At 36.7% G+C, this 22,625-nt stretch overlaps 1 pseudogene; it reads right to left on the bottom strand.

The window, feature by feature from the left end:
- Nucleotides 1-21,540: 21,540 nt before the first annotated feature.
- LOC110200914 (ubiquitin thioesterase OTUB1 pseudogene) lies at nucleotides 21,541-22,352 on the bottom strand (annotated as a pseudogene).
- Nucleotides 22,353-22,625: the final 273 nt, after the last annotated feature.

The following is a 22,625-nucleotide window of genomic DNA, read 5'->3' as shown; positions in this document are numbered from 1 at the left end:
ATTGCTAGAGATGTGTGTATCCTTCAGTTTTCTTTGCTATTTGAATCTGTTGAAATCCTCTAAGTTCAAAGTTCAAGTTTCTCAAGGCACCCAAGAGTCTCAGTACTGAGCCAAACTCAAGGGTCCATAAATAATCAGTCTGAAAATCTGGCTAGAAAAAGCAAGAGAAGTTTATTTTTGTTTTTGTATTTCCCCTAATACTTCCTCTTTCAGTGTCATCCCAGAGTAATACAAGAATAACATCTCCCTTGATATTTTGAGATACTACAGATTATAATCCCAGACAGATTAAAGGACTACAAAAGTAACTGTCTATGTTAAAAAGGAATCAGTTGGCTTTATAAAAATCTGTCCAGAAAAATGATGAGTTTTGTTGGTAGGTAATGAATCCTCTGGTATGGAGTTCTTCAATCAGAGGCTGGGCAACCACTTGTTAAGATTCTTGCTCACATATTGATTGAACTATATGACCTCTGAGGTCCCTTAGAATTGAGCTTCTCTGATCCTTCTTTATAATGGGGATGAGAATACCAAACCTGTCTACTTCTCAGGGATAATTATGAGGATCTTAATATCGTAGTTTTTGAGGCTATCTAGTTCAAACCCCCTCATTTGGTAGATGAGGAAACTGAGGCCCAGAGAGGTGAAATAACTTAGTCACATTGTCAGAGGTAGAATTTGAACTTGGGTCTTTTGCCTCCAAAGGCAGTGCTCTTTCCACTGAACCACATGTGTAAAAGCTATTTGAAAGCCTACTTTTGTACACAAATGTAACATAATACAATTATAAAAATAACTGGCCTTGACACAAAGATAAACATTAAGTTCACTTGTACTTATTTGTATCAGGAATTAAGCAATCATGTCTAAATAGGCAATATAGACACTATGTTTCATCAAAAGTTCTTTAAAAAAACTACATACTTTCTAAAAATAATGAGCATGCCCTTTGACCCAGAGATTCCCCTGTGAGAAATATGCCATAAATTCAGTGATTAAAAACTAATATACTATTTATACCAGATATTTATAGCAACATATTTTGTAGTAGGAAAGAATTGTAAATAATGTAGATGCTCACCGACTTAGGGAGTGACTAAGCAAGTTCTGGCAAATGAATGTAATGGAATGTTACTGTACTATCAAAAATGGTGACTATAAAGAAGCATAAGAAGGTATAGGAACCAATACTAAGTAAACAGAACCAGGGAACCAATATCTACAATGATTACAACAATGTAAATGGCAAAGAACAACAAAACAAACTGAATACTATGAAATTATAATGACCGCATGTGATTCCAAAAAACATATATGAAAAGGTACTTCTACAGCATTCTTTACAAAGGTACAGAACTATAAATGTGGGACACTGCAAATAATATCAGACATTTCCAATGTGTTTCCAAAGATAATTTTTATAATTGTATTGTCTTACATTTGTGTACATTTGTGAATTGTCTTTTCCCCCTGCTTTTTTATTCTTTGTTGTAAGGGATGACGTTCTGGGAGTTATGGAGAGAGGTACATTAGGAAATGGAGGTGATAGAGAAACAAAACTATTAATAAATGCATTTTAAAAAATCAATTTTAAACAAACAAAGCAAAGTCCTTGGGAACCCATTCCATGAGACACATATGCCGGAATGCCTAATTTAATCAAATTGTGAAAGACATATTTGCTAGAAAGTATAAGAATTAGGTCCCTATCACTAAAGGAGTTATTTATGGACCAGTTTTGCACTTCTAAGTTTCTATTCTAAAATAATAATTTTTGTCAAAATAATTCAGTCATTAATGCCCATGGCTTGTTGGGTGGTCTCAGTAGGAGGGACAGCCACTGGCCTACAAGTACCAATGGACCTTTTGAAAGTCTCTGAAGGGATGCAATAAAAGTAATTCTATCCTGTTTAGAATATATTTGGAAAAGCCAATAGTCTATTCTGCGTTCTGAGCATCAGTGTCTAGCAAAAGCTTTTCCTTGAAAATTCATGCCAAGAGATGCAAATATTATTCAAAAAATAGATCAGACCATTTCCAAAAACAAGACAATTTTGGTTGCTTATGAATATATGTTATTTGTTGACAACGCAAGATGTAAGTCTGCATAACTTCACATTTTGTATATTAATGAAGAAAGATAAAGCAGCTATCAGTAAAAATATGTAACCAGGTTTTATTTTTTTGGGGGGGGGTTGCCTATGTGAACTAACCAAAGAGACGAGGCTTACAATTTTTTATTCTCAGTGGACAGAGGATATGTTACTTACTAGCTGAATAATGTTGGAGAAAGTGTTTCCCTCCCTAGGCCTTAGTTTCTTTCACTGTAGAATAAAGTAGTTGGACTAAATAATGCCTAAGGTCCCTTACAGCCTGAATTCCTGTGATTCTCTTTTGTGATTGCTTCTCTTTCCTGTCACTAAACCATAAATGGAGAAACCTGGTGATTTTGGACCCTGTTCTATCCTAAGCCTGATAGAAGCTCAACCCTTACATCATCACCTCTCAAAACTCACGGTTGCTGGCACCCACAGAACCGAAAGTCGCCCAAAGGGCTGCCAGGGATTCTTTGGTCGGTTTTTCCTCCCTAACTGGGTTTGTGTCAGGACTGAACAAGCCAACAGCAACCAAAACAAAACAAAAACAAAGCCCAGGGACCATGCCAATGTGAACTCACTGTTATAGTACCTGTGCTGAGCACCAGCTGCCAATCAGGCTGTTTCAGTTTCACTCCTGATTCTCTAAGAGGGGGGTCACCACTAGCTCCTGGGTTTGGTCCCTGTGGGGGAAGAAAAAAAAAGCAAATTGATATTTAGGGGGAAGACCCCCAAATTGTAACATCTCAAGCAAATGTTTGTGTTTTAGTGTGAGTGATTATTTAAAATACCATTGGGGGAGGGAGCAGGAAACAGCAGCCGCAGTCAGTGTGTCTCTGTCTTCAAATCAGTATTTAAGCTATTATAATATGTTTAGATTTATAGGTCTTTGGCCCTTTGGTTTAAAGCAAAGTCTTAATGAAAATTATATTCGTAAAGGACTGATCAGCCTCACATTAAGATGACAGGAGAACAATCTGACCATCTAAGAATTTCAGAACTGGCCTAAAAATTCTGAGTTCACACTGTATTATCAAGTTTCAGTCCTTCACATTTCCAGTCCAAGTCAGAAGGGGAAGGGAGAAGAAAAGGAGAGCTGAGTGAGATTCAGAGACCCACTTTGTTCACTTAAACATGGGAGAATTCTTACATGACTTTCAATTGCAGATAAATTTAAATATTCCTATTACTATATTATTATATCATTCCAATTTAATCTGTTTCTACCATACCCTAGAAAGTTAATTCCATGAAGTTAACTTTTCTTTGGAAAACCTCTTATATGTACAACCAGTCCATAAATTCCTTCTGATAAACCAGAGGACAGAGTAGGATTTTGTCTCTTCTCACACACCTCTTAGAGTGTGGATTACCCTATCATGCCATTTCTCTTTAGAACCAAACATGAAGACATCTATTCCTTGGCAAAACTTCCTGTCCAGTCTACTACTACCTCTTGCCATGAGAAACTAAATCTTACTTGCACACTGCCCTAGCAGGGGAAAGTCCCTGCATATATCCAGGCCAAGTCTTGCTAAAATGTGCTCATACTCCTAGCACAATTAACCCACTTAAATAGCAATTCAGCTTGGTGGTTTCTTGTTCTTTTCCCTATGTCATATCTCTCTTGGCTCCATGATCTTCTCTTCTAAAGGATCCACCAAGTGAAATGGCCATTTCTAATCTTCTCCCTCTTCACTGGCTAGTTCTTTCAGATTGCCCCTGGCAATTGGACCTTTCTAAAGGATGCATGTATCTTGATTTCTGTCTCCTCCATTCTTGTCTTGTTACTTATTTCTACCAGGCATTAGGGGGAGGGAAAAGTGCAGTAAATGATTTGTAATGAAAGACACTACAGCATAAAGTGGTATAGTCTTGCCTAATCCACTGATGAATAGCAAACATAATGGGTTCAAACATCAGAACAAAAGAAAGTCATGAGAACTGAAAATGTGTGGGCACTGAAATATTTCACGAATGGAGGAGATTAACCTAGTGAGTCACAGTACCACGCTGATTGAACATTACAGGATACATGGAGAGAAGAAAATAGATGAATTTCTATATTAAAATACTTTATCTAGAAATTTCACTTTCCTACTGTGAGTAAAGAAAGCTAAAACTTTGTTTTAAATCTAACACAGAGTATGATTTTATATTAACCTATAGCATTTTTGAGCATTTAAGATTAATGAAAAAGAGCGCTTTAGGAATCAGACATTTTATTCAAGAAAGCAACAGACTCACCAGATGTTCAAATTGACCTTAGAAACTGAACAGCATTGAGTTTATTTCTAAGGAAAGTTCCTATCTTGGTAATAGTTCATTTTGATACATTGGGAATCTCAATAATGCTGTTATGAAATTAACATCAATATAATTTCTTGATGATAACAGTTTGCCATAATAAATCAACAAAAACAAAACAAAATATCACACATTATAATATGTAAAGTTATATATGTATGTATTGTGATCAATTGACAGTAAATATTATTCATATATTATTACTTCCAATGCAGTCCATTTTCAATTATTTTTTTCTATATGTTTATTTGGCTAGATGAACTGGAGTATATAGTAGCAGAATGATCAGAGGTTAAGTCAAAATCTTTATCTCAAATGGGATTTCCATGAAATATTCCTGTTTTCTGACTGAACCAAGCCACAGAAAACTGCATGATCACCTCAATGATACCCATAGCTATTTAAAAGAGATTGTCCTAGCAATCCACACAAGACAAAACCAAAGTCTATTGCCATGATTACAATATTCAATTGGCAGGGCATTTAATTGAGATAATCTATCTTGAATGAAAACTGTAAAAGGACAATAAGTTGGACTGTGAGTTGAATAGGAGCAAGAAAGTACTCTAAATGGTATTTGGAAATTTCAAAACCCTTCCAACAATGCCAAAATGCTCCCTAATGCCAATAGTCTCACAGTAATGCCTTATAACTTCAAATCATTAATACCATAAAACAACACAACTTCTAAGGAGTCAAAATTGCAAATTGCAGGTGCAGGAGAGATATATGGTGGATGTAAGTAGGCTATGCCACAGTAGCAAATGATGACTCGAATACAAGTGGCATAAACAATATTACCAAGGCATGGCAGAAACAAGAACTAGTTCTTTATGTAGTGATTAAGAAATGAAAAAAAAGTGTTAACACTGGTATCCACAAAATATTAAAATGCCCAAAGGAAGTTTGCTAATGATTTAGGGGGAAAAAAATATCTATGATGGACTTATGGAAGGACAAGGAAGAACCATAGAAGATGAGATAGTGTAGCTGTGTTGAAATCTTTACTTAAACAATATCAGAAAACAACAACAACAAAAAAAGAATATGAGAAAATGGAGCCATTATCATCATATCAAACTGAGGAACCACACTAAACCTAGCAATCTAGGGTTCTGTCTACACAACAAAATGAAAAGTGAAAATGTCAGTTAGACCAAATACCTGGATGAGTTACCTTTTTCCATTTTCCAGCTGGCATTTTTACAGCCTGGAGAGACACTTGATGATGAACATTTCTAGAATCCTAGACAGTGAGAACTAAGAGGAACTTTAGAGATTATCTGAATGGCTCACTTTATTTTCTAAATGAAGAGACCCTCAGAAGTGATGTGACTTACTCTAGGTAACACAAATAAACTTCTGATAAAGATGGCAATATGAAAAGTTGCAAATGATCCCAGAACCCCTAAGAAACTCTCTAGCAAAGATTAAAAGAGCACCAGATGAAACAATGCTCAGTAAACTCAAAGGGAAAGACCACTAAGTACCTCTATCCAATAAAATACTGCAAAAGACTTCAGGAAGCCTTCAGGAACTCTGGTCACAGGTATGGTTGAGTAAGACAGCTTAAAGGTCCCTAATTTCAGTCCTAGCCTGTGCTACCCTGAACAGAAAACAAAGCAAGTTCACAGTAGGTGAATGACCAAAGGCACTCGAATATTTGGTTGTTGAAGCAGGTGAGGTGATCAAGAAGACAAAGAAAAAGCAGAGGTGCCTCAAGGTGCTCCAAGAGGCCTGAAGCCAGCACTGTCCCTAATGTCTGGTTGGGGCTTCACAGGGCCACAGCAGGAGACAATGCCAACTCCAGTGGGTGATTGCACAAGGGAGAGGAGACAGAGACTGGGTTTCAGCCAACATCTACATTAGGCAGCCAGAAGACATAGGCAGAAATCAGAGATAGAGGCAGAGAGTGTGTGTGAGCCCTAGTTCCAACCCCATCAGCCTCTCCCAGACTACAGAGGAGATATAGAATTGAGGCTTAAGAGTTCAGAGGGAAGCAAAAAAGTTTCCCCAGAAAAAGTTCCAAGTCAAGATTAAAGCTGAAGGTACAAATAGACAAGAGAAAACACGAAATAAAATGAAGAAATGCTATGGGATAAGATAAGCCAAAAATGTTAACCAAGAAGAGGGAGTAACTCTACAATAAGTACAAATAGGACATAAGGAGCAAGAAATGGCAGTACTATAAAGGAATCCAAGAAGAGACTGGGAAAATGATGCAAGAGATTATAAAACCAAAATTGGAATTAATGGAAATAATTGAAAGGAAAATAAATAACTTGGAATAGAAGACACATGACCAAAATAGTGTAATCCCAGAAAAATAGAAAGGTGCAAACAAAATTTAGTGATTCTTTGAGACAATGAGAAATGTTTAAAAAAAAGGCAAAAGACTACAAAAATTAGAATATGGGAGGTATTTACCATCAAAGACAATTGACCTATAAAACAGATTGAGGAGAGATAATGGGAGAATTATTGGACCCTTTGAATACCGTAACAGAACAAAAAACCTGGATACCATATTTGAAGAATCATAAAAGAAAATTGCCCCTATCTATTAAAACCAGAAGGCAAAGTGTAAATATAAAAAAAAAAATCCACCAGGCACCTCATGAAAGAAGCCCTAAATTGAAAATACCCAAAAAATGTTATAACCAAAATCCAGAACTTCCACATCAAAGAAAGAATCCTGGCAACATACAAAAAGAGTTCAAGTATCATGGAACCACAATAAGATTAATGTAAGAATATGCTGCACTGAAAATAAGAGAGGAAGCCTTGGAATACAATATACCAAAAAGGCAAATGAAAAAGGCTTACAACCAAGAATAACATCCTGAAAAAGTGAATATAGTCCTCTGGGTAGGGGTGGGTTGGGGGTGAGAAGCACAAAGAATAATGTACCTTAAATAGAATAGAGGACTTCCAAGGATTCTTGATGAAAAAGACCAGGACTGCGTAGAAATTTTGAACCAAATACTGGACACAAGAGAAACAGAAAAAAATAAATTATTATTAGGTTAATTAAAAAGAGCTAAATGATATTAAAGTACTTACATTCTAACAGAGAGAGACTAGAAAAAACCTTCAGAATTCCCTAATACACAGAATTACAGAAGAAATAAAGAAAGACAAATTCAGGACCTGGTTATTGTTTTGTTTTATTTGTCTTGTTGGTTTTAAGAGAAGGAAAAGGAGGGAAAAGGGAATACGCCAGGGAAGAAATGAGAAAAAAGGAAGAGGTTACTATTTCTTATAATACAGATTACCAGAAAGATTATAGGAGGTATCAAAAATGATAACAATTTTATTTTTTTAATAACAATGAGATAACATGTAAAAACATTTAGGAAGAAGACAAAGCAATCTCAAGGTAGAATTGTATTTCTTTAAAAACTTTCATCCACAAAAGAAAGAAGTTAATTAGTCATACAGCTAAAGAAACTAGAAATATAGAAAATAAAAAATAAAAACCAAATAAACAGAGAAATAGAAATTCTGAAAGGCATTAAACAAAATGGAAAAATGTTGACTTGAAAAATAAAGAACCATTTTAATATGCTAATAGAATGCACAAATAACTATCTTATTTGGTAAAAAAAAAAGAGAGAGAAATGCAAATTTTAAAATTAACAAAAGAATTCACAATAGATGATAAGGAAATAAAGGATATTATAAAAAACTATCTTCCCCAATGATATGCCAGAACATTGATAATTTAAATGAAAAGGATGACCAATATTTCTTGTGAATACAGACAAAAATACTAAATAAATATTTGCAAAGAGCACAGCAACATATTTAACACTTTATATGTTATTTCCCATGTTGTCTTTGCACCAAGAATGCAGATTTATTCACTATTAGGAAAATTAATATATCATATTAATAACAAAAATTTTTAAATCACATGATTACATCAAAAATTCAGGAAAAAAGTTTGACAAAATATATCAATTTATTTTTAAAAAAATTAAAAGTAAATGTTACACAGTAATTTAAAGGCAGCATCATGAATAACATGTAGTTATTTCTAACTCTTATGTCGCTTTCTCTATTACTCCTTCACATTGCTTTCAAACAAGGTTAGAACCATGATTAATCAGTCTGGGCCTCAGTTTCTTCATCTATAAAATAAAAAGTTTGGAATTAATGGTCTCTAAGTTCTCTTACAAATTAAGCTCTATGATCCCAGATGACAGAACTAGATTGACATTCCAAAATATTTTGCCTTCAACTTTGAGGGTTCTGTGATCTCATCCATTGGAGTATACCTTTAAAAGTGCAAAATCAAAGCTCATCCATACTTTCTCATCCTACAGTAATTGACGTCTATCCATAACCTCCATAGGGTATTAAATGAATCTATTTAACTTCACCTTTAGAAAGCAATAAAAATCCCTATGGCAATGGCTAACCATTGAATTCTCTTGCCTCTAAAAAGAGAAATCAGATTCCATAAAGAATGTCCATGTTATATGATACAAATGTGCCTATCCTAATTTGCCTTGTTCCAATACCAACCTACAGAAAGGACTTTTAAAAAAAAAAACAAGAAAAAGAATCCTTCATGAATCCTTTTGAGTTATAAATAAAAATAAGTTTTTTCAGTTCTCAAGTGATTTTATTTTGCTAAAGTGCATATTACTCTTCCAACAGAATGCTCCCTCTATTATCCTCATTCTATCAATTATTTTCAATCTCTTCCTGTCTATTGCCTCATTTAATACTGCCTAAAAACATGTCCATGTCTCCTCCATCCTGAAAAACAAAAAACCATCACTTGATCCTTCCTTCCCTGCTATCATCCTATAGCTCTTCTGCTCTTTGTGGCCAAAGTCCTTAAAAAGACCATCTACAATAGGTACCTCCACATTCTCTCCTCTAAATTCCCTTCTTAACCCTTTACACTCTGACTTCCTCATTCCACCAAAGCTACTCTTTCCAAAGTTACCAATGATCTCTTAGTTGCCAGATGCAACAGCCTTTTCTCAGTCCTCATTCTCCTCAATCCCTCTGCAGCTTTTGATACTATTAGTCATCCTCTACTGCTTGATAGTCTTTTCTCTGACCACTTCTTCTTTGTCTCTTTAGCTAGAACCTCATCCAGATCATGCCCTCTAACTGTAGATATCTCATTGAATTCTGTACTGAGGTCTCTTCTGTCTCTGTACTACTTCACTTGCTGATCTGATCAATTCCTATGGATTTAATTATCATCTATATGTTGATGATTCTCAAATCTACCTATGTTGCCCCAACCTCCCTGCTAATTTCCAGTCTCACATCTCTCCTTGCCTTTCTTTTTTTTGTTTTTGTTTTTTAATATCTTATTTTTCCCCATTACTTATAAAAACAATTTTAAACTGTTTTTTTAAATTTTGAGTTCCAGGAGGCGGAGCCAAGATGGCTGAGTGAAAGCAGTAACTTGCTTGAGTTCTCCAAACCCCTGCAAATACTCATAAAAATGGCTCTAAACAAATTCTGAAGCAGCAGAATCCACAAAAAGACAGAGTGAAACAAATTTCCAGCCCAAGACAACCTGGATGATTGATCAGAAAAGTGTATCGCGCCAGACTGGGAGCGCAGTGCAGCGCGGTGGGCGTCCCAAACCTGGAGCAGGACTCAGAGGACTAAATCTCCGGCAGCTGTGGAGGTTTCCAGACTTCTCAATCCACCAATGCCAAAGACAATTTAGAAGGTCAGTGGGAAAAGTCTGTTTCTGCAGTGCTGAGACAGGAAGGCGGGGTCTCAACTCCATTCCCCAAGAGCGTGGCCCTGGGGGAGGCAAGTGCTTCCCGAGCTTCCAGCCCACACACTGAGGGGGAATCCAGTGGCTGATCAGAGAGGGATTGCAGGGATCTCTTTGCCAGTGCTGAGGCATGAATCTCTTGCTTTGCCCATGTTTGGATCTGGGCCACAATTCTGGCTGGCAGTGCTGGGGTGAGGAGGAAAGCTGGCGTGGTATAGCTTGTAGTGATTGTGAAGAGGAGCCCCTCCTCACAGTTATGGGGACAGAAAGGAGTACTTGTAGTCACAGGCCAGGAAAGGAGTAAACACCTCGCCCCTTTATCATACCACCTTGGAAGAACTGAAAATTTACAGGGCCCTACAAGTATCTCTGAAAACAGCTACACAAACCCCCTGAAGCTTGGGACAGTACATTCTCAACACTGGAAACAGATTCTTACCTTAATAAAGAGTTTAAAACTCAGGTAATTGGCCAGGATCATGAGCAAGCAGCACAAAAAGAGTCAGACTATATTATCTTACTTTGGTGAAAAAGAAGATCAAAATATACAACCAGAAGAAAACAACAAAGTCAAAGCTCCTACATCCAAAGCCTCCAAGAAAAATATGAATTAGTCCCAGGCTTTGGAAGAGCTCAGAAGGGATTTTGAGAAGCAAGTAAGGGAAGTAGAGGAAAAACTGGGAAGAGAAATGAGAGTGATGCAAGAAAATCATGAAAAACAAGTCAACAGCTTGCTAAAGGAGACCCCCAAAAAATACTGAAGAAAATAACACCTTAAAAAATAGCCTAACCCAAATGGCAAAAGAGGTCCAAAAAGCCAATGAGGAGAAGAATTCCCTAAAAAGAAAAATTGGCCAAAAGAAAACTCCTAGGAATATAATAACCAAATTCCAGAGTTCCCAGGTCAAGGAGAAAATATTACAAGCTGCCAGAAGGAAACAGTTCAAGTACTGTGGAAACACAATCAGGATAACACAAGATTTAGCAGCTTCTATATTAAAGTACCCCAGGGCATGGAATATAATATTCCAGAGGGCAAAGGAGATAGGATTACAACCAAGAATCACCTACCCAGCAAAACTGAGTATAATCCTTCAGGGGGAAAAATGGTCATTCAGTGAAATAGAGGACTTTCAAGCATTCTTGATGAAAACACCAGAGCTGAATAGAAAATTTGACTTTCAAATACAGGACTCAAGTGGAACATGAAGAGGTAAACAGGAAAGAGAAATCATAAGAGACTTATTAAGATTGAACTGTTTACATTCCTGCATGGAAAGATGATATTTATAATTCATGAGACCTTTGTCAGTATCAGGGTAGTTGGAGGAAAAAAATTATATGTATGTATATGTAGATAGATAGAAAGAGGGCACAGGGTGAGATGAAGAATAAGGGGTCATATCTGGAGAATAAAATTAAGGGATGAGAGAGGATTATACTCAGAGAAGAAAAAAGGGAGAGGTAGAATGGGGTAAATTATCTCACAAAAAAAAACAGAAAAGTCTCTTACAGTGGAAGGGGAAATGGGGGAAGGTGAGAGGGAATGAGTGAATCTGATTCTCATAGGATTTGGCTTAAGGAGGGAATAACATACACATTCAATTGGGTATGGAAATCTGTCTTACCCTACAGGAAAATAGGGGGAGAAGGGGACAAGAGAACAGGGGGATGATAGAGAGGAGGGCAGATTGGGAAAGGGGGTAATCAGAAGTAAATACTTCTGAGGAGGGACAGGGTCAAAAGAAAGAATAGAATAAATGTGAGGGCAGGATAGGATTAAGGGAAATAGAGTTAGTTTTTCACAACATGTCTACTATGGATGTGTTTTGCATAACTGCACATGTACAACCTACATTGAGTTGCTTGCCTTTTCAATGAGGGTGGGTGGGGAGGGAGGAAGACAGAAAATTTGAAACCTAAAGTTTTAAAAACATATGTTTTTTTTAAAAAATGTTCTCACATACTACTGGGAAATAAGAAATATAGGAAATGGGTACAGAAGTCTGTCCTGCCCTACAGGAAAATAGAAGGGGAAGGGGATAAGAGAAGGGGAGAGATAGAAGAGAGGACAGACTAGGGGAAGGGATATTCAGAATGCATGACATCTTGGGGTGGGGGAGGGGGGAGATGGGGTGAAAATTTGGAACTCAAAAACTTGTGGAAGTGAATGTTGAAAACTAAAAATAAACAAATTTATATTAAAAATAAAATAAAATAAAATAAAATTTTGAGTTCCAAATTCTGTCCTTTCTACCCTCCTTTCCCACCTCAATGAGAAGGCAAGAAATTTGACATAGATTACACATGTTCAGTAATGTAAAATATATTTTATATTAGCCATGTAGCAAATGAAAACACAGACAAAAAATAATAAAGTTTTTAAAAGTATGCTTCTATATGCATTAAAATCCATCTGTTCTCTCTGGAGATGGACAGCATTTTTCATCTTAATTCCTTCAGAACTGTCTAAGGTCACTGTATTGCAGAGAATAGCTAAGTCATTCACAGCTGACTGTACAATATTGACATTACTATATTACTACATTACTGTTCTCCTGGTTCTGCTCCCTTCACTCTGCATCAGTTCATGTAAGTCTTTCCAGGTTTTTTGAGAGCATCCTGCTCATCATTTCTTCTAGCACAATAGTATTCCATCACAATCATATAACTTGTTCAGCCATTTGCCAATTGATGGTCATCCCCTCTATTTTCAAGTCTTTGACACCACAAAAAGAGCTGCTATAAATATTTTTGTACATATATGTCATTTTCCTCTTTTAACCTCTTTGGGATATAGACTAGTAGTGGTATTGCTGGGTCAAAGGGTATGTACAGTTTTATAGTCCTTTGGGCTTAGTTCCAAATCATTCTACAAAATGGCTGCATAGATTCACAATACCAACAATGCATTAATTAGTGTCCCAATTTTCCCACAACCCTACCATCTGTCATTTTCCTTTTCTGTCATAGTAGCCAATCTGATGGGTGTGAAGTGGTGCCTCAGAGTTGTTTTAATTTGTATTTCTCTAAACAATAGTGATTTAGAGCATTTTTATATAACAATGGATAGCTTTGATTTCTACCACATAAGAAAAGGATTCTTTCTCATATTCTGTATTTAATTGTGACCCCTAATCTCAAAGGAGGGAGGAAATGAATAGTCAAGCACCTAGGTTTGAGTCATGTGGAGTGTTCACTTGCTACAAATGCATGAACAGAACCAGCTATGAACACAGGGAGAGATAAAAGCTTTATTATAGGTTCCAGGCAACAGTAAAATGCATCTCAGACATAAAAGACAAGATTCCTGTAGATAAATGTGTATCCTTTCTAGTTTTTTAATCCATTACAGTGAAATACAATGAAACAACCCCCCTTTCAACATCCTGAATAAAGTGTTTCAGAAGTTTAGTTTTTCTTGCTAACATCCAAATAACCCAATGATGTTCATCTAAAAATGAGGCCAAACAAAGCTATCACACTTTGCAGATGACATGATGATATACTTAAAGAACCCTAGAGAATCAAGTAAAAAACTACTTGAAATAATAAACAACTTTAGCAAAATTGCAGGCTATAAAATAAACCCACATGAATCATCAGCATTTCTATATATTACCAAAAAAGCCCAAAAGCAAGAGATAGAAAGAGAAATCCCATTTAAACTTACTGTAGACATTATAAAATATTTAGGAGTCTACCTCCCAAAACAAACCCAGGAACTCTATGAACACAATTACAAAACACTTTTCACACAAATAAAATCAGATCTAAATAATTGGAAAAACATCAGTTGCTCATGGGTAGCCCAAGCTAATATAATAAAAATGACAATCCTACCTAAGTTAATTTATTTATTCAGTGCTATACCAATCAAACTACCAAGAAATTATTTTATAGAGTTAGAAAAAATAATAACAAGATTCATTTGGAAAAACAAAAGGTCCAGAATATCAAAGGAACTAATAAAAAGAAATGCAGTAGAAGGTAGCCTAGCAATTCCAGATCTTAAATTGTATTATAAAGCAGCAATCATCAAAACTTCCTGGTACTGGCTAAGAAATAGGGAAGTGGATCAGTGGAATAGGTTAAATATGCAAGACACAGTAGTCAATGACTATAGCAATCTATTATTTGATAAACCCAAAGACCCCAGCTTCTGGGATAAGAACCCACTCTTTGAAAAAAACTGCTGGAAGAACTGGAAAAGAGTATGGCAGAAACTAGGCATAGACCCAAATCTCACACCATATACCAAAATAAAGTCAAAATGGGTTCATGACTTAGATATAAAGGCTGATACCATAAATAAACTGGGAGAACAAGGAATAGTTTACCTATCAGATCTATGGAGAACAGAAGAATTCATGACCAAACAGGAGATAGAGAACATTATGAACAGCAAAATGGATAATTTTGATTATATTAAATTGAAAAGTTTTTGCACAAACAAAGCCAATGCAACTAAGATTAGAAGGAAGGTCTAAACTATGTAGAGAATTAAGACAAATATATAAGAACACAAGCCATTCCCCAATTGATAAATGGTCAAAGGATATGAACAGACAGTTCTCAGATGAAGAAATTAAAGCCATCTATAGTCATATGAAAAAATGCTCTAAATCATTATTGATTAGACAAATGCAAATCAAAACAACTCTGAGGTACCACATCACACCTATCAGATTGGCCAACATGACAAAGCAGGAAAATGATAAATGTTGGAGAAGATGTGGGAAAATTGGAACACCAATACATTGTTGGTGGAGTTGTGAAATGATCCAACCATTTTGGAGAACAATTTGGAACTATGCCCAAAGGGCTACAAAAATGTGCATACCCTTTCATCCAGCAAAAGCACTTCTATGGCTATATCCCAAAGAGATCAAACAAATGGGGAAAAGGACCCACATGTACAAAAATATTCATAGCAGCTCTTTTTGTGGTGGCAAAGAATTGGAAATTGAGAGGATGCCCATCAATTGGGGAATGGCTGAGCAAGCTGTGGTATATGAATGTAATGGAATACTACTGTGCTATAAGAAGTGATGAACAGGCTGACTTCAGAAAAACCTGGAAAGACTTATATGGTCTGATGCTGAGTGAATTGAGCAGAACCAAGACGACTTTGTACACAATAACAGCCACGTTATGCAATGACTAAGATTGTTAAACTGAACCCTTCTTAGCATTACAAGGATCTAAGACATCTCCAGAGGCCTCAGGATGGAAAATGCTGTCCACAACCAAAGAAAGAACTGTGGAAGTCGAATCGCTATAACTTATTTTTACCTTCTGTTGAGTTTTGTTTCGTCTTTCTATTGGTTTTAATTTTTACTTACAACTTAACTAATGTGAAAATATGTTTAATGAGTATATAAATGTAAAGCCTATATCAGATTGTGCACCATCTTGGGGAGGGGGGGGGAGGAAGGGGGAGAAAAATTTTCAGCTCAAAAGCATATGGAAGTGATTGTTGATAAATCAAAATAAACTTTAAAAATTTTTTAAAAATAAAAATAAAAAAATTAAAAAAAATAAAAATGAGGCCAAAAGGTATTAAATTCATCAGCATATAAATGAAAGTGGCAAAGAGTTTTTCAGGATGAAATGATGAATCTCTGCCCAAGATTTCCATGATTTCCAATGTTATTACTTACCAGGGGAAAATAAATAAAATAAAATGTTTTCTTTCTTCATACTATCATTTGCAGAATATTTTCTTGAACTACTCTTGATATTATCACTTACTACTTTATGGCTTTCACCAGGGAAACTAAAAATAAAAATGCATGTAACTCAACATTCTTTATTCAGTGGCTTTGCACAATTCCTCTGTCTTGGATTCCCTATTCATCCATCCTCTTAGCAGCCATTTATCTCTAAGGGATGAATGGGGCAGCTATTGGGGTTGACTCCTACCATCTGACAGGCAGCAGTATATTCTCAAGGTAAAATTTAAAGTAACTATTCACAAGGGATAAAATCTCCATTGTGTTTCTTACTTCTGACATTCTAACTAGGTACTTAAGAACTTAAATGAAGAAAAGACAAGTCTAGGGGTTATCTCTAGTCTAGAACGAAACCTAAACAATCCTAACCAATTGGTTTATTCTATTTGTGTTCTTTTAAAATTTTAATGATAATAATTCCTAACTTCTTATTAAATAGCAATAACTCATTTATGGGAGTGGGGATGGAAATAGCTACACTGGGAGTTCCCCATACCAGTGAAGCCATATGTATAAACAAACAAAGAAAAACCCCTTGCATTTATATATCAATCTAAAATTTATAAATACTTTTCCTCAGAATGACTTATATGGCATGTAGTTTAAGCATTATTACCCCCATTTTACAGACCAGAAAACTGAGCCTTAAAGTGGCTATGTGACCAGCCCATACCCTGTCCATATCCTTCAAGTGTCAAAGCTAGGATTTGAATTTAGGTTTCTTGGCTACAATCTATCACTCTATGATTTATGCTAAATCTAACATATAGAATCACCAATAGTAGTAACTTACCCCCTATGTGATAGAACAAAGTTAAGGTGACTAATTTCATAGGGCCTTTTTAAATTCTAAAATGTTTTTGGATTTACTCAAGGGATATGTGATAAGTCTTCTAGGCCCAATATAATCTGGGAAAATCTAGGTAGGTAAATGGGTAGATGATAAAGGATAGATAGGACATTTATTAAGTACTTACTAGGTGCTAATCACTATGTACTTTCTCTTTGGGGACCACAAACCTAAGATAGAGAGGGCTCAGTATCACAAGAAAAGATTACTTTTGGTTGTAGAAGATCTGAGATTCCAGCTGGTGAAGCTATTTCCCCTGCTGCCTAGGAAAGGGAGAGTAGAAAGAGACTGAAAATGGTAGTGATGTAACATCACTTTTATAACAATGAAGACCCAAAGCATCCACTCAACATTAACAGAGTGAAATTTTTAGGAAGTAGATTTTCAAATCTTCTAAAGGTATACTAATGCCTGGACACAGCATTATCTGAGTGCTATCACCCCATATCCTAAACATAATTCACTAAGAAAATACTTGCTATCATGAGAAGGGTAAGAAACATTTAGTCTGGGGAAAAAACGGTCTTGGAATAATTCTGAGGTAACTCTTGAACCTAGCAAAACAAAATCATGAAACAAGATTTTCGAATGAAGGGTGACCTGCCAAACACATCATAGCAACTCAGGTGAACTGAAGGCTACAAATGGGATTTTATGATTTTGTGAGGGTCTTAAAGTTATAGCTATTAATTACAGGTAGTTGCTTATAAATTATCTTAATATAGAAGTATAAATTTATATGTTATGTGTACAAATATACATATACACATATGTGTGCATATATATTCTCACATATATAAGTATACACTAGTTTATATATATATATGTGTGTGTGCATACACACACACACACACACACACACAGACACACACACACATGCTATTTGTTAAAAATAAATCAGAATCAATGAGAGTTACAAGGGACCTCAGTCCAACCCCTACATGAAGTAATCCTCAGTATAACACAACTGATAAGTGGTCATCTAGCAAAAGTTCTTCCTCTAAGGAAGGAGAACCTATCTCCCTCTCAAGCTAACGAGAGTCTTTCTACTCAGGGATAAGTAGAAAGTTGGAAAAGTTTTTCCTTACATTAAAAAATCTAACCTAGCCTCTTTTCAACTTTTGGCTTCCATTGCTTCAGGTTCTGCCCTTGAGGTTCAAATAGCAGAACTCTAACCCTGCCTTTGAAAGGCAGCCTTTCAAATATTTGGACACAACTATTGTGTTTCTCACTTTTAAGCCCATCTTCCTTTCTCCAACGTAAACTTTCCTAGTTCCTTCAGCCAATCCTTATGCGTCATGAACTTTGCCAACCTGGTTGTCCTCCTCTGGACATTCTCAAACTTCATAATGTCCTTTTTCAAACTGCGGCATCCAGAAATGCACACAATATTCCAGATGAAAGCTGATGAGGGCAGAGTACAGTGGGGACATCAGCACCCTGTTTCTGGAAGCTCTCCCTCTCCTAAGGCAGTGCAAAATTTTGGCTGCCAAGTAACACTGCTAAATTACATTGACCTTGTAGTCCACCAAAACTGCCAGTTTCTTTTCAAACTAACTGCAGTTTATCCATGCCTTCTTATATTGTACCAAGGATTTTTTTGTTTGTTTGTTTTCTTTTGGGTTGTATGTGTGTGTGTGTCCAAGTTAAAAAATGAAAATGATATTCATTTGAAGTGAAGCATTGCTGGCTCTTTGTAATTACTGTTTTGCTTCCTATGTATTCAACAGCAATTTCTTTAATGATCCTTTTAAGGATTTTCCCAGAGGTAGAAGTCAAATTCACTGGTCTATAGATTACAAATTCTGTTCTCTTCCTTTTTTCTTTTTTCTTTTTTTGGTGGAGGGAGGTAGTTGGGAGGTGGGATTATGACATTTGTCATTCTCATATCATAGGATACTCTCCCATTTTCCATTATCTTTCATATATCACTCAGAGTGGCTAAGAAGAAGAATCTGCCAATTCTTGTAGCTCATCTGGACCATCTGGTTTGAATTCATCAAGGGCAACTAAGTGCTCTCTTACTCTCTCTTCTTACTTATCTTGGGTAGCAACTCCCTGTTATTCATCTTTATTCTATCATTTCCAGCATCAATGTCATTTTCTTTGGTTGAGAAAACAGAAATAACAATTGATCAGCTCTTCCCTCCACTGTTTGCCAACTATCACTCAATTCCTTCCCATTAAAGGTCGGTTCTCTGAGCCTCCTTTTGCTCCCACTGTAACTAAAGTAGCCCTTGTATTGTCTCACGTTTCCCTTGCCAGCCTCTGTTCATTCTGACCTCTAGAACTTCTAACACAATTTGTATAGGACAGTGCCACACTTATATTCATCTTCTGGCACTAAGTCATGCTTCCATCTTCTGTACATTTGTTTTAAAACATATGTTGGTTAGCGAGTTCCCTATGCAACTACATATGTCTCTTTAGACAAATCTTATATTTTCTTCCTTACCAGAATTACTGCCCTTTATGTCTTCAGAATCTCATTCTTGACTATCTCCCGTCCTTCCTAGGCTGCCCTCCTCTAAAGAATTTTAGTCCATGAGATATTACTTATCTTTCTTATGAACCCACTTAAAGAAAATCTAGGGTACATGTCACTCTATGTCCTACAATCATATCAGACACTGTGCTAGATACTGGGGATGGTACTTCAAACGAGGAGACAGTCCCAACTCACAAGTTTATGTTCTAATGGAGGATGCATAAATATAAGATTAACAAATACAAATGTATACAAAATAGTTAAGTAATGAGTAGTTTGAGAGGGATGGCATTGGTAGTTGAGGGAATCAGGAGATGCTTCATGTAGGCAATGGTATGTGAATTTAAAGGAAGAAAGTAACCTATGAGGCAGAGGCAAGAAAGTAACACTTTCCAGGCAGGTGGGAAACATTGCAAAGGCATAAAGATAGATAGATGACTGAGTATTGGATTCAAGGAACCAAGAAAGGAAAAGGTTGACTGAATGTCAGGTATGAAAGGAGGAGTAATGTCCAAAGAGGTTAGAGAAGCAGTTTGGGGGCAGGTTTTATTGGGCTTTATCTCCATCAACTCTAGAATGGAGTAGTTACTTCCCAGTTCTTTCACATTTGTTTTCATTTTTTCTGCCAGTGCCATATTTAGCTCTGCATTGAATTTCAGAATGTATCATTTACTCACATACCACTGTTTCCCAAACAATATACTGTGATTATTAGACTGTGAGCCCTCAAGGGCAAGACCTGTGTTTTACCTTTTGTTTGTATCCCAATACTTAGCACAGCATATTAGCACATAGTGTGTGCTTCATAAATGTTTGTTGATTGTAGAATACAGCGATCTGTGTAATGCAAATAGGGATTCCATGGCAAAATTTAGATGCTAGACATTTTTCTCTAAAATAGTAAATATAAAATTATAAATGCATCAAAAATACTAGATGCATCAGCATTTTGGGATGGAGTATGAAAGTAGATCTAATTTCTTCTATTTTACTTTAAAATTTCCAAAATGGCCTTTAAAACCCTGAATAGAAGCTGTAGAGGTGGTCAAAGGAAGAGTCATCTTTCACTTAGGGGATTAAAGGCCATCTTGACATAGATGGAGTTAAGGAAGCAAAGAGTCAAGACAGCCTGTGATTGAAATCACAGGGATTCTTTGAAGCCATAGGATAGCACATCGTCACAAACTTACCAGTAGCAATAATTCTGTGGGTATGATTATTATTTACTGAGCAAGAGGTGAAAAGCAAGGTTGGTGGTCATAGGTTGTACAATGGGGCATGTTGTAAATCTCTCTCCCTGCCTGGAGAACTGATGATGTGATCTTCAAAGACAGGATTCACAGGTTAGGGCTGGGCCATCTTCAGTTGTCCTGATCTGTATCTGGCCACTGGAACCAGATAGATCTGAAGGAGAAAGTGAGGCTGGTGACTTTGCACAGCCCTCCCTCACTTAAATCCAATTCACTTGCAAGTCATGGCAACATCTTCCTGATGTCATGGTCCTCTTGCAGAATGAAGGACAAACCCCAAAACACACAATCCCCTGGGTGTATTATATATTCTACATGTAGAGTCATTGGAGCAGAACCTAATATTTCTTTGAGTATATGTTATTCTTTGAACATATCTTAAGGTCAAAAGTTTTGATTGGCAAAATTAATCTGGCAAATTTTAAGATGATATTTTGAAGTTAAGAGGAGATGTTTAACACGCAGAATAGAAGACTTGGGAGGAATGGTACATGACAATCGTTTTCAAGTATATGAGAGACTCTATCAAGGAAAAAGAATAATATGTGCCCCGCTTAGCCTCAGGGGCAAAGTTATGAATAATGGATCAAAATCACAAAGAGTCAGGTTGAGGTTTGATGTAAGGAAAACTTACTGACAACTGGAGCTTTATAAAAGGAGAATGGGCTTACTGAGAGAGTAGGGGGTTTCCTGTCTCTGAAGGTCTTTGAGACAAAAGTGAATAATTACATGCTCAGTAGTGTTGTAGAAGAAAACCATGTTAGGATCAACTCAATCAGATAGTAGCTGATTTTTTTTTTGAACTCTGAAAGTACCTTCTATCTCTAAATGTATGGTCCAACAATGAATTTTCTTTTTTTTTTCTTTTCATCACCAGCATCCTCTTTAATAAAACATGCAAGGTCAAAGGTGATAGGGACAGGAAAGGGGAGTGAAATATTACCATTTACAACTACAAAAAAACCTCCGTACAAAAAAACGCCTGTTAACTGGGGGAGGGGCAGGACTGGCCCCAGCACTGGTGGACAGTAGTGGGCAGGGCCGGGGCTGTCCCACCTATTTGTACAAGATGTCGTAGTGTCCGGTCTGTACAGCAGATACACCTTGGACTCGGAGCCCTCCGGGAAGACGTGAGGGTTGGTGGTGCCGCCCTCATCGTGGTCTATGTACTCCACCTGGATGGAGATGTTGAGGGCCTGCGCCAGCGCGATGATGTGGATGTGGTCACTCTTCTTGCACATGGGCTTCACCTCCTGCTGACAAAACTCCCTGACGCTCAGTCCTCCCTTGATGAAGTGTTCAAAGAACTTGCTTTCGCACTACAGGTAGCGTGAGGTGAGTAGCCACAGGTAGACCACAAGGTAGTTGTAAGTGCTCTAGTCATTGAAGGAGGCCAGCAGTTCATCCACTGAGGTCTGCTTCTCCACCTGCTCAATCAGGTCCATGAACGTGTTGTGGAAATCATGATTTGTGAACTTGGTGAAGCCCTGAGACACCAGGTCCTCTTTGCTCTTGGCAGAGATGGCTTTGAACCTCTGCAGTTCCTTGCTGTCTTCCAGAAGAGCCTCCAGGTTCGAGAACCCAAAGGCTTGGTAGAAGCAGTTGCCAATCGGGCCCGGTCTTTCTGACATAGGAGTATTTTTTCTGTAGGTCCTTGATCTTCTGTTGATAGATATTGTCTTCTGCATACTCCTTATGCAGCACAGAGAGCTCCAGGTGCTCAGAGACCAGTGGATTCTGAACAGCAATCTCTTGCTGAATTCGGTCCTGCTGGGCCATGGTGGCTTCATCGTAGGCCAACAGTTAACTCCTTCGAAGTCACTTCCCAGTGGCTATGGCTTCTGCTGCTGAGGTTCCTCTGCCACCATCTTTAAACAGACTGAATTTTCATTTTTATAGATATTATTTACCCATAATGTACATCAATTGCTTATACCTACATTACTACATTTGAAACTCAAATGTTTTTGCAACATAAATTGTATATAATTACATAAGGATGTGTGTGTATAGTCACAATAGTTATTGATTGCCAAAAAGTATGAGAAATAACAGACATCTAGATACTACACTGGTATCCACAATTTTTTTAAGGGAAGATCTCTTGTACATTAGATATATCATTTATGGAGAATTTATGG

Source organism: Phascolarctos cinereus, unplaced genomic scaffold (genome assembly GCF_003287225.1).
Source record: "Phascolarctos cinereus isolate Bilbo 61053 unplaced genomic scaffold, phaCin_HiC Scaffold_3;HRSCAF=262, whole genome shotgun sequence".
Taxonomy (NCBI): domain Eukaryota; kingdom Metazoa; phylum Chordata; class Mammalia; order Diprotodontia; family Phascolarctidae; genus Phascolarctos; species Phascolarctos cinereus.
Note: the sequence above shows the minus strand (reverse complement) of the source record. Positions and strands in the feature narration are given on the sequence as shown.